The sequence below is a fragment of the Primulina huaijiensis genome, chromosome 10 (genome assembly GCF_012295235.1).
Source record: "Primulina huaijiensis isolate GDHJ02 chromosome 10, ASM1229523v2, whole genome shotgun sequence".
In the NCBI taxonomy this organism is placed as follows: domain Eukaryota; kingdom Viridiplantae; phylum Streptophyta; class Magnoliopsida; order Lamiales; family Gesneriaceae; genus Primulina; species Primulina huaijiensis.
The window spans coordinates 4,166,938-4,180,302 of NC_133315.1; the positions used below are offsets into that span (position 1 = coordinate 4,166,938).

Sequence of the window (13,365 nt, forward strand, 5' to 3'; positions counted from 1 at the left end):
AATCAAATTTATATTTAGGTTAAACAATTACACATAAAACATGGAATCGAGTTATTTTTTCTTAGATTCCATCTTTTACTTTTAAAAATTATTTATTAATGAACATTTGTGATAAAAATATATATGACTAAAACAAAACTTATTTGTATAAGTGATAGGATTGTTCGGGGGACAAAGATTGGGTTACAATAGCTCAATTTTTGAAATATTGAACATCGATAATTAAATCGGGTTTGTTTTTCAAACTAAGCGGAAGACAGTCAAAATAATCTCTTGCAAAAACAATTAAACATTTTGAAAAATATTTAAAAGATATGCAAGTTGAATGTGTAAAAACATTTTTTGTCGAATAATTTATCAAACACTTGATATGAAATATTTTGGATATTTAAAGAACACATAAATTGTTTCAACGATGTATCTTAAAAACAGTAGCAATAATAAAATACAATAAATAAATAGATACAAATTATTTTATAGATGTTCGGAGATTAGTAACTCTTACGACACCCTTTTTTCCACCTAGGAAGGATTCACTAGAAGATTTTGATATATAGAACTCATTGTACAAACTCATTTTAACTTAGAACTTATTCATTACCTAATTGAAACTCCTATTACACTCGATTGTAGGAAAACAACCTCAAAATCCGCAGAATTTTTAATGTCTTTTATGTTTAGACTACAAACACTATCTTTATATCTATGTGTGAAGACTCATTTAACTAAACTTTGAAGCCCAACTATCATATATATATGTGAGTGATTGTGTGTGAGGATTTTTACAGTGTATGTATATATCTAATGTATCCCCACACTTGAGCTTACTCTTATTCTAGCAAATTTCTTTATGTAGGATGCTCATGCTTTAAATCATCTTCCAAAACTTGTATTGTATATACAGCCCCCAATAGTGATATATACGATAGACACAAGAATATGACTGTTTGGAAATATTGTGTACGGATTTCTATATTGCAATGGTCAAATTCATGTTTCTGTCCATTTTATAAAACCGAGTTTTTATCAAATCGAGCTAATCTAAATGTGCTAATTTGGTGGTCTGTTATGAGCTTGAGCTTTTGGAATGATCTGAGTTGTTGTCAAGCTAGTACAAGTCGAGCTGTTGGTTTTGCATTGTTATAGCTTTTGATTCGTTTATTTATTATCACTTATAAACATAAAAGTTGTAGTTATTTCTCTTAGCTTTTTATGGAATCAAGAATCACTCAATTCTAAGTTTGTATGAGAATGGTACACTTGATAGATCAGGCTATTAGCAATTTGGAACTTGTTTTTTTGTAAAACCAACAAATTTATTATGGTTTATTAGCTTCTTTTGATCTGATTCAGATTTGGACTTATGAAGATGATTTGTAGATCATTTATGTAGCTTTGTAATGCATATTGAATCGGTCCATTTGAATAATAGAGCTGAGAGATATGGCCAAAATTCCAGAACTGCTACATTCAAGCTGATTGTTGTTTCCGTTTCCATCAGCTCAATCTTGCGACTAATATTTCGCCTAGATAAAATCCGAACCAACAGAGATGTTGTGAAATATAACTTGTGTAAAATTGAGTTTTCTATTCACTCATTATGGCGTCTTATCATTTGCATCACCGAGCTATAGGATATCATCGAAAAATTGTAGCTCGCCAAATTTTTAGTTTGCTTGATTTCGAGTTTCAACTTCCAACTTGAGATAACAATTTCACACTTGAGTAAATATGTTAGAAACATAATAAAAAGTTATTTTTATCTTCAAAATAAAGACTTCTTGTGTTTCTCAACCCAACAATTTATCTATTTAATTATGATCACAAAACTTAGATAAATAATGATTTCATCTAACATATTTCTCCCCCTTTTGTGTGAATAAAAAAAATCCATATTTTCAAAAAAATTTAAGCACTAACTTTCTCTCCCCTTTAAAATTATAATGAGCTAATCCCCTATATTTTTGAAAATTTGAAACTGATAAAAAGATAGGATGACTAACCAAATTTCTTTATAGTCTATTTTATGTGGCAGCACAGAGGATTTGATTTTAATGAATAAACTACTTTCCTCGAGCAAAACCAGACTGCAAATTTTACACCACTGCATTCCTCTACAAGAGTTTGCAATGCAAAAAGTGGGTTGTCATTTCAACACTCAAGGAAAAGGTTATGTCATTTTTCCCACAATTGTTGCAAGTTGCTCGAAAATTCAACTTGACATATATATGTTAGAAAATGTATGAAATTTTAAATTTGAAATATCAAAATCAGTTTAAATTTCTCTTTTAAGAACAACCAACTCTGATACCAATTGATAGGATCGTTTGGAGGACAAACATTGATCTACAATAGCTCGGTTTTTGAAATAGTAAACACCGAAAAATTAAATCGAGTTTGGTTTTCAAATTAAGCGGAAAACACTCAAATAATCCTTTGCAAAAACTGATTAAATACTTTGAAAAATATTTAAAAGATATGCAAGTTGAATGTGTAAAAATGTTTTTGGTTGAAGCATTTTATCAAACACTTTGCAACGTCCCTAACTTTTACATTGCTTTTAAATTGGATTGAAATTTATTATTTTTATATAAAAAAAACCACTAAGGCTTCGGCCTTATACAATAATATATATATACATTTCTAAATTTCACCATTAAAAATAATCCAACCATCTAATTACTTAAAAATCAATAGATGCAATAAAAATCATAAAATCGTACCATTCAACCAAACTTAAAACTAACATTTTTCAAAAATAGCATGAACATTTTAAATCCTCTCAAAACCACTCATAAGCATAAAAGTCATAAAAATATTTAAAGTACTGTTTAACCATCAGGTATGCAGAAAACTAGCAAGGTCCTCGGGTTCCAATGCACCCAGTCCGGCCAGTTCAATCATCAATTTCTCCTGTCTCAACATAAACATTCTCACCTGCAAGTATAACGACTCAACATGCCTTAACCATTATAACAAGTAATACGTATACATACACATGCAACCGTGAAAAATACTTTTAATAAAATAACTTTAACGTGAACATTTGCATAAACTTAAACATTTCCTTTCATCTTTATACATATACATTTCCTTTTTGGACGAGATCAGTTCATTAATTGTGGTCATTCTTTCATCTTTCGGTTTATTGATCAATCTCAGTTGTAACCATGGTACGAAGCAGTGGGACAACAGTAACCACTTTTCCGTTCTATGCCTTGGCCTATAGTCAGTGGGGACACCAGCAACCACTTATCAGGACACTTCCAAGACTCCTAACATTTTTCAGGTGCAAAATGACTGTTTTTCCCCTGAAACACTAAATTTCCTATTTTATCCCTGGACTTTAAAACTTCGACTCGAACCCATCCGAACTTACCATAACACCTTAAAACACCCCGACTAAGTTTCGTAATTAGTTTTAAAACTTATATCAAAGTCTCGGATTTAACCCGAATAAACCTGAAATTGAACATATCCTTTCCTAACTCGTACCAAGACTCGACCAACCCATTACACACCAACCTAGCCTCGGTCCAGACCATAGCAACCATAACTAAACCTGCTGCAACCTCTGGAACGCAAGAGACCCTTGGCCCTTAAGAAACACCCATTGGCCATGGGGTGAACTCGATCCAAACCAAGCCAAGCCATGAACCAGCCCCTACCAGCCTACGACTAGACCACCTCAAAGACCTCTCTGGACCATCACGACTTAGCCTAAGACCTGCATACACTCCCTGCACCGAGCCATGCACAAAATTCCCAAACCATGCGCATGTGGTTATCGCGGGCCAAGCTGCTTTGTTCCAGCCCTTGCCCACGAACCATGCAAGACTCAACCCATCTAGGACCATGAAACAACCTTCCTAGATCTTCTGGATGCAACCCAACAACTGCACACAGTCTGCACCCTCCAAGAACCAAGGCCGAACCCTAAACCCTTGCAAATCCCATGATCTCGTTCAGATCTTTCTCCTCTCTTTACCAGACCTATCCAACCCCATCTAGGACTCCTAGACAGACCTCAAATCATGCTCATACCATCCCTAACCTGCCAGCTCCTTTTGCAACATCAAGAGCGTGAATTATATATCAAGAAATCCAAGATTTTCTATGCATAAACCATAAAAACGTAAATAATATCATGATATCAGATTTTTTCATGCAAGAATATAGATTCACACATAATATGGCTTGAATGATGAGAAAACAAAGGTGTAAGGCGTGTCTTCGCCTGATTCACGCATGAATATTCGAGTCTAGACACGTAAGAGCATTTCCAGAGAGATGAGGAATCCTTTTCTGTGATTTTGCCTTCAAAACCAGCATGAGATAGCCTCTGGTCATGAGTGTGTGTGCGGCTGATGCTAGGGAAGAGAGCCCTAGTTTTTTTTTTTTTTTAAACATGAGATTTGTAGAGAAAATAGGCTTGGGAGTCAAGGCTTTTGATATAAATACTTAGGTAGACATCTAGGCCCAATAGTCCTAGTATAATAGGTTCATTAGTGCGTAGGAAAAATATATCGTTTAGGAAGTTTTTGAAAATATTATCCGAGCCTCCAAAAAGTCCTTATTTTAGTCGAAAATCGATCACTGATTTAAAATATAACTCGACATGTAAAAATATCTCAAAAGACATTATTTTCTTAATTTACACATTAATTATACCATATATTAAATAATTAAAAATAATTATTTAATAAAAATATTTTTCTTCTAATAGTCTCTGGTCTCCGTTCCTCGGTCAAACCTCGAATAACTCTTGAAAACACTATTTATGCAATCTAATAGAAATTTTTATTTTTGACATGTAAACATGCCTACCACTTTTAATTAATGTAATTAGTCATTTTCCATTTTTCTTAGATTTGCATGCATTTGGATTACGTTATCGCATTTTGGACCTTAAAATTCCTCCCTCCTTTAAATGAAATTTCATCCTCGAAATTAAGACTTACCGAATAACTCTGGGTAGCGACTCCTCACGTTAGTTTCAGTTTCTCAAGTAGCTTCTTCCTCCCAATGTTTAGCCACTTGACTTTGACCATTTGAATAACTTTGTTCCGTAGCCTTCTTTTTTGCCCATCCAGAATCTGTGTAGGCCTTTTCTCGTAAGACATATTCGATGTCAACTACAGAGGCTCATAATTCAGTACATGTGAAGGATTCTACATGTACTTTCACATCATCGAGATATGAAACATATTATGCACTCCAACCAACATCAGTGGCAAAGTCACTCTATAAGCTAATATTCCAATCTTCTCCAGAACCTCAAACAATCCTATGAACCTCAGACCGAGTTTGTATTTCTTGCCAAATCTCATAACATCCTTCATAGGTGCTACTTTCATGAACACGTGGTCACCCACTTCAAACTCTAGTTCCCTTCGTCGCTTATTAGCATAGCTTTTTCTGGCGACTTTGTGCAATCTTCATCCTATCTCGAATTTTGACTACTAGATCTGCTGTATGTTTGACCAAGTTCGGACCTAACTCTCCTCTTTCACTAACATCATCCCAATGTATCGGTGATATGCATTTCCTTCCATAAAGTGCCTCGTAAGGAGTCATACCTATAGACGACTGGTAAATATTGTTATAGGTGAACTCCATTAGAGTTAACTTCGGTTCCCAACTGTCCTGGAAATCGATCACACAAGCTCGGAGTAGATCCTCTAGAATCTGAATCAGCCTTTCGGACTGACCATCAGTCTGAGGATGAAACGTTGTACTGAACAACAACTTCGTTCCCATAGCCGAATGCAGACTCTTCCAGAAAGACAATGTGAACCTCAGATCTATGTATGAAACAATAGACACTGGAATTCCGTACAATCTGACTATCTCTAGGATGTATACCCTGCATACTGAGTCATGGTGAATTTCGTCTTAATAGGTTGAAAGTGCGTTGACTTCGTAAGACAATTAACTATCACCCAAATGGCATTGAATCTTCTGATAGCCCTTGGAAATCCCACTACGAAATCCATAGTGATATTTTCTCATAGCTTTTGAGTTAATTTACCTTCTTTTTTTTTTGTTGGGTGCTTTTATTTGAAACAATATATGTATCTATATATCTACATATATGTGTCCAGGTATCTCATTTAAGAGATAAGTCCGACCCCACCTAGTATCTTTTCCTCTTATCCTGTGACTATTTTCACTTTCATCATTAATTTCTTTTTTCATTCAGAATTGTGAAAGATTTGAGTCACGGTTCTGATTTACACAAAGCTTCTCATCTCCTGTAAGTTCCAAATTCATGGTACTTGATTTCATTTATCTTGTAGGAGATTTGGGTCACGGTTTGTTGTGAATTGGGTCACGGTTTGTTGTGAATTCAAGTCAATTATCGATTGAACGGTCATAGCCGAATCACAATTGAATTGGGTCACGGTTTGTTGTGAATTGGGTCACGGTTTGTTGTTCTGTGTTATTCTTTTTCCCTAAGTTTCTGGACATTTTGTTTACGAAATTAATTTATAAAATAATATAATAAAAATTTAAATATTATATTAATTATTAAATTTTCGTTAATTTTAATTTTCATATTATATTGAAGAAGACAATTCAAGACTATTATGATCAATATACAATCTTATTATGATCACTATTCAAGAATTATACATTATCACACCTTTTGAGGAGGGATATTTAATCACACAAATAACATGAATAGTGCGAGCTTTCAATCATAATCAAGAGCCTGCAGACTAAATAAAAAATGAACCAAACGAAAACACCTTTTGATACATATCTTCAAAGTTGTATTTGTAATCCCGAAGACGAGAATGAACATGAAGAAGTCGTTTGGGTTCGGGATGATGTTGCAAGAGTTGAAATTGATGTTGATGCATGATGATATTTAGTTAATGATGAGATTTTTTCTAGCATATATAATTTTTTATCTTTAGTTAATATGATATAAATTGAAACTAGTTGAGTGGATTTGCTGGATACTAGAATAATAATAACATTATATATTTTAATTTCATTTTTCACTATGGATCTTTTATTTATCATATCAAAGGATATAACTAACTTTTTTTATCTGCAAGTTGTGGCTTTTGCTCTTGATAGGAATGGCTAGTGTGGGTAAAACTGTTGGAAAACCTTGTTGACAACATCAAGATAAGGCAAATACACAATCTCGAATTATGATTGCCAATCACGTAGCTCGAAGTTCAAAAAGGGTAGCATGTAACTTTATACATCAAGGATCTGTTTGCTGCTTTTGTATTGCTCTTATTGGACCTTTTGATTTTGTCTTAATTTTATGTACTTTGTTCAAGTTGGTCTTGCAAGAGAACTCGGTAGCATGACAGCTAGCGGAAAAGGTTAGCATTTTCTTGTTTATAATTAAAAACTCAACTTACTTATCTTTTGGTAGTATCAAAACTTGTGCAGAATTTCAAAACATACAAGGTAAGTTGAATAACCAAATGGATGGAGTTTCAAAGCACCAACACAATGATTTAGAAGGTATTAAAAATAAAAAGATATGAAACTTATAGTATTTTATTTGAAATGATTAAGTTTGGATATGTATAATGCTTACTTCATGTTTTATTTATTCTATATTAAAGCATTTGTAATTTTTAGCATTTTCTTTTGATAGGAATGACTCGTAAGAGTAAATTTTTGGAAAATCTCATTTTGAACTTCGAGATGAGGAAGATACACAACCACATATTATATTTGCCAATCATGTAACTCGAAATTCAAAATAAAGATGTATCATCGCATTTTACACAAAAACAATCTGTTTGTTGCTTGTGTATAACTCTTATTTGACCTTTTGCATTTGTATGAATGTTGTATACTTTGTTCAAGTCAGTTTTGCAAGAGAATCTGTTATCCCGATAGAAGCATTCTTTATTGACTTTGGGCTGTGTTTTATTGTTTCAAAGACTTGCACATGTTGACTATTTTTTCTAAATGAAATTTTCTATCTGATATTTGTATTGTTAAGTAAAATCTCTTGCTTTTTGCTGTCATGAGTTAACTAATTTGAATGATGTTTCTTTATGCTTTTTTGTTTTCTGGCTAACTGGACGGACATACTCATTAGCATAATGGTTGTTGATGATTGTATTTTATAATTGTTTTTTTTATCAAAACCTTCTTTTTTGCACTTTCACGTAGATTGGAAGTTCTGTCTCAATAAAAAGTCTATTTGATTCGACGAAAATTGTGGCAAAAGGAGTGGTTCGTAGCATGGATCCAAATACCGAAGTAGGAAGACAGACGTTGGGACCAAATTGGTGTGAAATACAAGTTCTAGTTGTCCTAGAACGGAAAGAGAGTTTGATTAGGTCATATGATCTTTTACAAAAGGTTGGAGATACACTTGGAGGAATGATAGTTTGTCCTTGTCATTTGGTATGATATTCAACTTTTCAATTAACTAGTATTTATTGTTATGTCTGTCATGTTAGTATCTTTTTAAACCAATATCAATTATATTTGCAGTTGACAGTTAATGAGGAAGATCTCTACTAGGTGCATTTGGATAAATAATAATTTTTCAGTTTATCATTTGGTATGATATTCACTAGTTTGAATTAAATTTAATCTCTTTATTTTATGATTCTTTAATTTTATTTCATTCATACAAATATATGAATTTTTATTGTAGGTGACAAGAATATTGGATTTTGATTAAGATGAGATGGTTGAAGAATGAAGATGCGTCACAAGTTTGCTTATGTTTTGCTTTACAAGACTTAATTATTTGCTAGTTCTTAAACTAAATACATTTGGTACATTTGTTGGGGTATAGATATTTTTCGAGGTAACAAATTTGTCCGTCTTATACATTAATGATTGCAAAATTAATGACAATTATTGATTAGCAATTTAATTTCTATTTAAAAATTTTGTATTTGTATTTATGTTAATTTGTTATATCTTTGAATATTATATCATGAAAATATTGAAAATCAATGATATTTCAAAAAATATGATATTTTTTATGTCACAATAGAACATTAAATCATGTACATAAAAAATGTCATTGTAAAAGTCATATGGAGACATTTCAAAAGTCATTATAAACAACTATTAATGACAATTTTCAATGTTATTATATACTAGTATAGAAGACATTTGTAAGTGTCATTACATATTACATAATGAGACATTTTAAATTAACCTTATAACCTATCATTAGTGATATTTTTTATTGTCACTATAAATAACATACACGACACTTTTAGTTGTCATTATAAATTATTTTAAATGACATATAAATTTGTCATTATTACTATAATAATAAGGCATGTATAAATGTCTTTAAAACATGAGTTTTCCTGAAATTTAAAATTGTCATTATATGAATAATTAGTAACACGTATGAAGTTGTCATTAACATCTTATAATGACATTAAAAAATGTCAGGACGTTTAAGACGACATTGGAATAGAGGGCATTTGTTGGAGGTGTCACTAAAACTTAAATGTCACTAAATATTGAATATGATGACATTTATGAATGTCACCATAAGCATTTATCCTTGTAGTGATAGGATCAGGTAATTCTTCTCATGAACCTTCAGCTGTCTAGATGCATATGCTATCATTCGATCATTTTGCATCAGGACTCGCACCCAAGCCAAGCTTCGAAGCATCTGTATAGAGAACGTAGTCTCCTTGTCCTGATGGCATCGATAAAACTGGCGCTTAAGTCAAATCTTGCTTCAACATCTCGAAACTCTCCTGGCAGTGTATGGTCCAAAATGCGATAACATAATCCAACTACATGCAAATTTAAGAAAAAAGAAAATGCTTAATTAAATTATTTTAATGGCATTAATTATATGTGGTATGCATGTTTACATGTTTAAAATGTGGTTTTCTATTAGAATGCATAAAACTGTGTTTTCAATGGTTATTTGAGACGCGATCGAAGAACGCAGATCGGAGACTGTAAGTGGAAAATATGTTTATTAAATGATTATTTTTAATTATTTAATATATGGCATATTAAATATGAAAATTTTGAAAATGGTTTCCTTTGAGATGTTTTTACATGCAGAGTCGTACTGTAAACCGGTAATCAATTTTGGAAGAAAACATGGACTTTTAGAGGCTCGGTTAATATTTTCAAAAACTTTCTTAAACGAGATATTTTTCCTACATTATAATGGCCTAATGAGCCTATTATACTAAAGTTATCGGGCTTAACTTTCTACCAAATTATTTATATCTAAAGATGGAGTTTCTAAACCACAAAATACTTCATATCACACAAGAAACCTAGGGCTTCTCGGTTGGAATCAGAATTTCGGAGTTTGACAAATTGAGCGTTTGAAGATTACCGAACTGATAAACTCAACTGAACGTATCGTAAGTGAAATGATTTGAACTAAAGTTGCCCGACTGATAATTAACGAGCTAAACAATCGGAGGCAACTGAATTGAAGTTGTGTTGCGAACTGATCTATCATTTAAGACTGATCAGTTACATACTCAGCTCATCGAAAAGATGTGTAGCGAATTGAACTATCAGGTACACAGTCAGTTCATCAATCGGCTATGAAAGTCAACAAATAAATCAGTTAAGGAACGTAGCTATCAAGCGACAATTTGTACAAGAGCAGACTGCAACTTGTAGTTGGAGCACATCATATCAGAATGTCACGGTGTACGATTGTCAGAAGAATGATAACGTTTCTACTCAAGACAAATCAACGGATATATGACATTTAAATGCATCAATATTACCGTTGGAAGAAAAGCCTATAAATAGCCGAGAAGATCAGCTGAGAAAAAGACTTTGCGCGCACATTCATTCTGAGTAAACTCTTGAGTTAAAAGCTCTTTCAAAGATCAGTTACAAAAAGCTCGTACTTTATCATATACATTCATAGCTTCACTAGTAGAATTTCCTTGATTTACTTCGCATATTCAATGAAGTAATAGGTAGATAACTGCCGAAGTAGACGCACGTGAAGTAATAGAGTACCATTTTACTTCGCATTATCACCGAAGTCGTATCTAAGAAATTAGTGAAGTCGTTGACCAATTCAATGAGGAAAACCGGTCCGAAATTAGACCGATGCCGAAGTAAAAACAACGTCTTAGACGTCATCGATTTTGTAAAGTGTAGAAGTAATAGCTTATATATAACTACATAATTTACATTGAATAACGAAGTAAATGTGTTGTTATAACTTCGGATAATTGTGAAGTAATTGATTTAGCGACGGAATAAAAAACCGTCGCTGATTAGCGACGGTCTTTTAAAAATAAACTGTTGCTAATTAGCGACGATTTAGATAGCTGTCGCTAAGTACTTAACGATGGATATGATTAAAACCGTCGCTATTTAACGACAGTTTAATTTTAAAAGACCGTCGCTAATGTTAATATTTTTAAAATAAAAACTTTCATAATTCAATAAATAATATTTAGTTTTGTGATTATTCGTAATTAGTTTTAAATAATTTTCTCAACTCATCTAAATATCATATTTATGAATTTATAAATAATTTATAAAAATATTTTAACTTTATGATAAAATAAAGGAAAAAAATTAAAATTCATGATCTAAAATTAAAATAAAAGCTAAAATATTTACCATACATAAAGCGAAACAATAATCGGACAGAAGAGAACAATAGACCGAAGATGTGAAGTGGTGTGTGGTGGAAAATAGGTAGAAGTGTGGCATTTTATAGGTGCTTTGCGACGGTTTTGTGATAAAACAGTCACTATTAGCGACAGTATAAAATAAACAGTCGCTAATTAGCGACAGTATATCTAAACATGTCGCTACTTAGCGACGGTTATATAAACTGTCGCCGATTTATTTAGTGACGGACATAAAGTCTGTCGCTAATTAGCGACGGCTATTTGTAATCGTTGCTACTAGCGACAGTTTTTTACAACCTGTCGTCGATTTACTTTAGCGACGGCTGTTATAAACCATCGCTAATGAGCGACAGTTTATATAAACCGTCGCTAATAGCGACAGTTATAAAAAAGGGTCGCTAATTAGCGACGATTTTAACAAAACAGTCGCTAATTAGCGACAGTTTTAGTAAACCGTCGCACAGTTTTTTAAACGCAGTAGTATATTTAAAAAAACTTTCATTTGTTTGTATATAGTGAAGTATTTAATAGAGAACTACTTCACAATTATTGAATTGTGGTGAAGTAAATTTTCTTTCTTTAACTTCGACACAATTTTAATATAAAGAGTTTTTTTGTATTTTATTACTTCATCATTTAATTTAGTGTTGAGGTAAATAATCATATTTTATTGCAACGCAATTCTAATTTAACGAAGTAATTTTTTATCATTATCACACTAATTTAATAAAATAGTGAAGTGAAAATTACACTTTTCATTTTATCAAAATAATTTAATTAATATACAATAATACACTATGTACACACATACACACATATATAACTTTTATATATTAATTTGATTCATAAATTATCCATCTAAAAATAATGAAAATCCACGAATCCACGAGTATATATCCACAAATCCACAAGTATATACACGAATCTACAAGTGTGTATCCGCAAATCTCGATTTTTTTTCAATAAGGATCTCGATGAATTAAGAGATAATTTAAGGGAGATTAATTAAAATTATGGTTCATTTTTTTACTTCACTAAATATAAATTTTAAATTTTTTTTAAGTTTTTACTTCATCAAAACTAATCTATCGAAGTAAAACGTTACAAAAAATTAGAAGTGAAGCCCGTGTTTTTTAAATTGTGAATTAAAAAATAATTTTTTACTTCGTCGATGTTATTACCGAAGTTGATTGGTATATACTACTTCATTATTAACAATCTCCGAAGTAACTAGTGACGAAGTAAAAACCCAAAATTCTACTAGTGCTTTAAGGCTATATTTTGAGCACTAGCACAAGCATTCATTGTTATTATATTCGATTTTTTAAATCAGTTGTGCTTAGAAAAACATATCAGTCGCGTACTTGTAAAAGTTGTAAAGATACTAAGAGTTTCAGTTTAGCAGTGTTTAAAACCAAACTGAAGTGGGTTATTACAGATTCTGTAATTAATTAAAGTCTTTTACTGAATATCATATCCTTGAGATAGAAGAGGTGACGTAGGAGCATTTGAAGTCTCCGAACATCCATAAATCATTGTGTTATTTGTTTTCAAGTATTCAATCTGTCTTTCAGTTTGTTTCCGCACTTTAAAGAAGTCAGATTGTAGTCTTGGATACTAGCAAAATCAATTGGAGGAAACTTGTGGGGACCCGGACGCTAATCACTTCCTTAATCATTCTTTGAGAATAATTGGATCAATTAATTAAAAGTGGGTCTAAATTTTTTTTTTTTTAAATGCGGAACATCATGGAATCAAACTC

At 32.0% G+C, this 13,365-nt stretch overlaps 1 long non-coding RNA gene across 2 annotated transcripts; it reads left to right on the forward strand.

Moving 5' to 3' along the window:
• The first annotated feature begins 6,041 nt into the window (after window positions 1–6,041).
• On the forward strand, window positions 6,042–8,872 carry LOC140985772 (uncharacterized). 2 transcript variants are annotated; one of them, XR_012176845.1, is made up of 6 exons: window positions 6,042–6,256; window positions 7,068–7,491; window positions 7,628–7,743; window positions 8,155–8,391; window positions 8,482–8,551; window positions 8,648–8,872. It is a non-coding gene; the product is annotated as an uncharacterized lncRNA (long non-coding RNA). The 2 variants fall into 2 exon arrangements; XR_012176844.1 differs by lacking the exon at window positions 6,042–6,256 and having other exon boundaries at window positions 6,810–7,491; window positions 8,648–8,868.
• The last annotated feature ends 4,493 nt before the right edge of the window (window positions 8,873–13,365 follow it).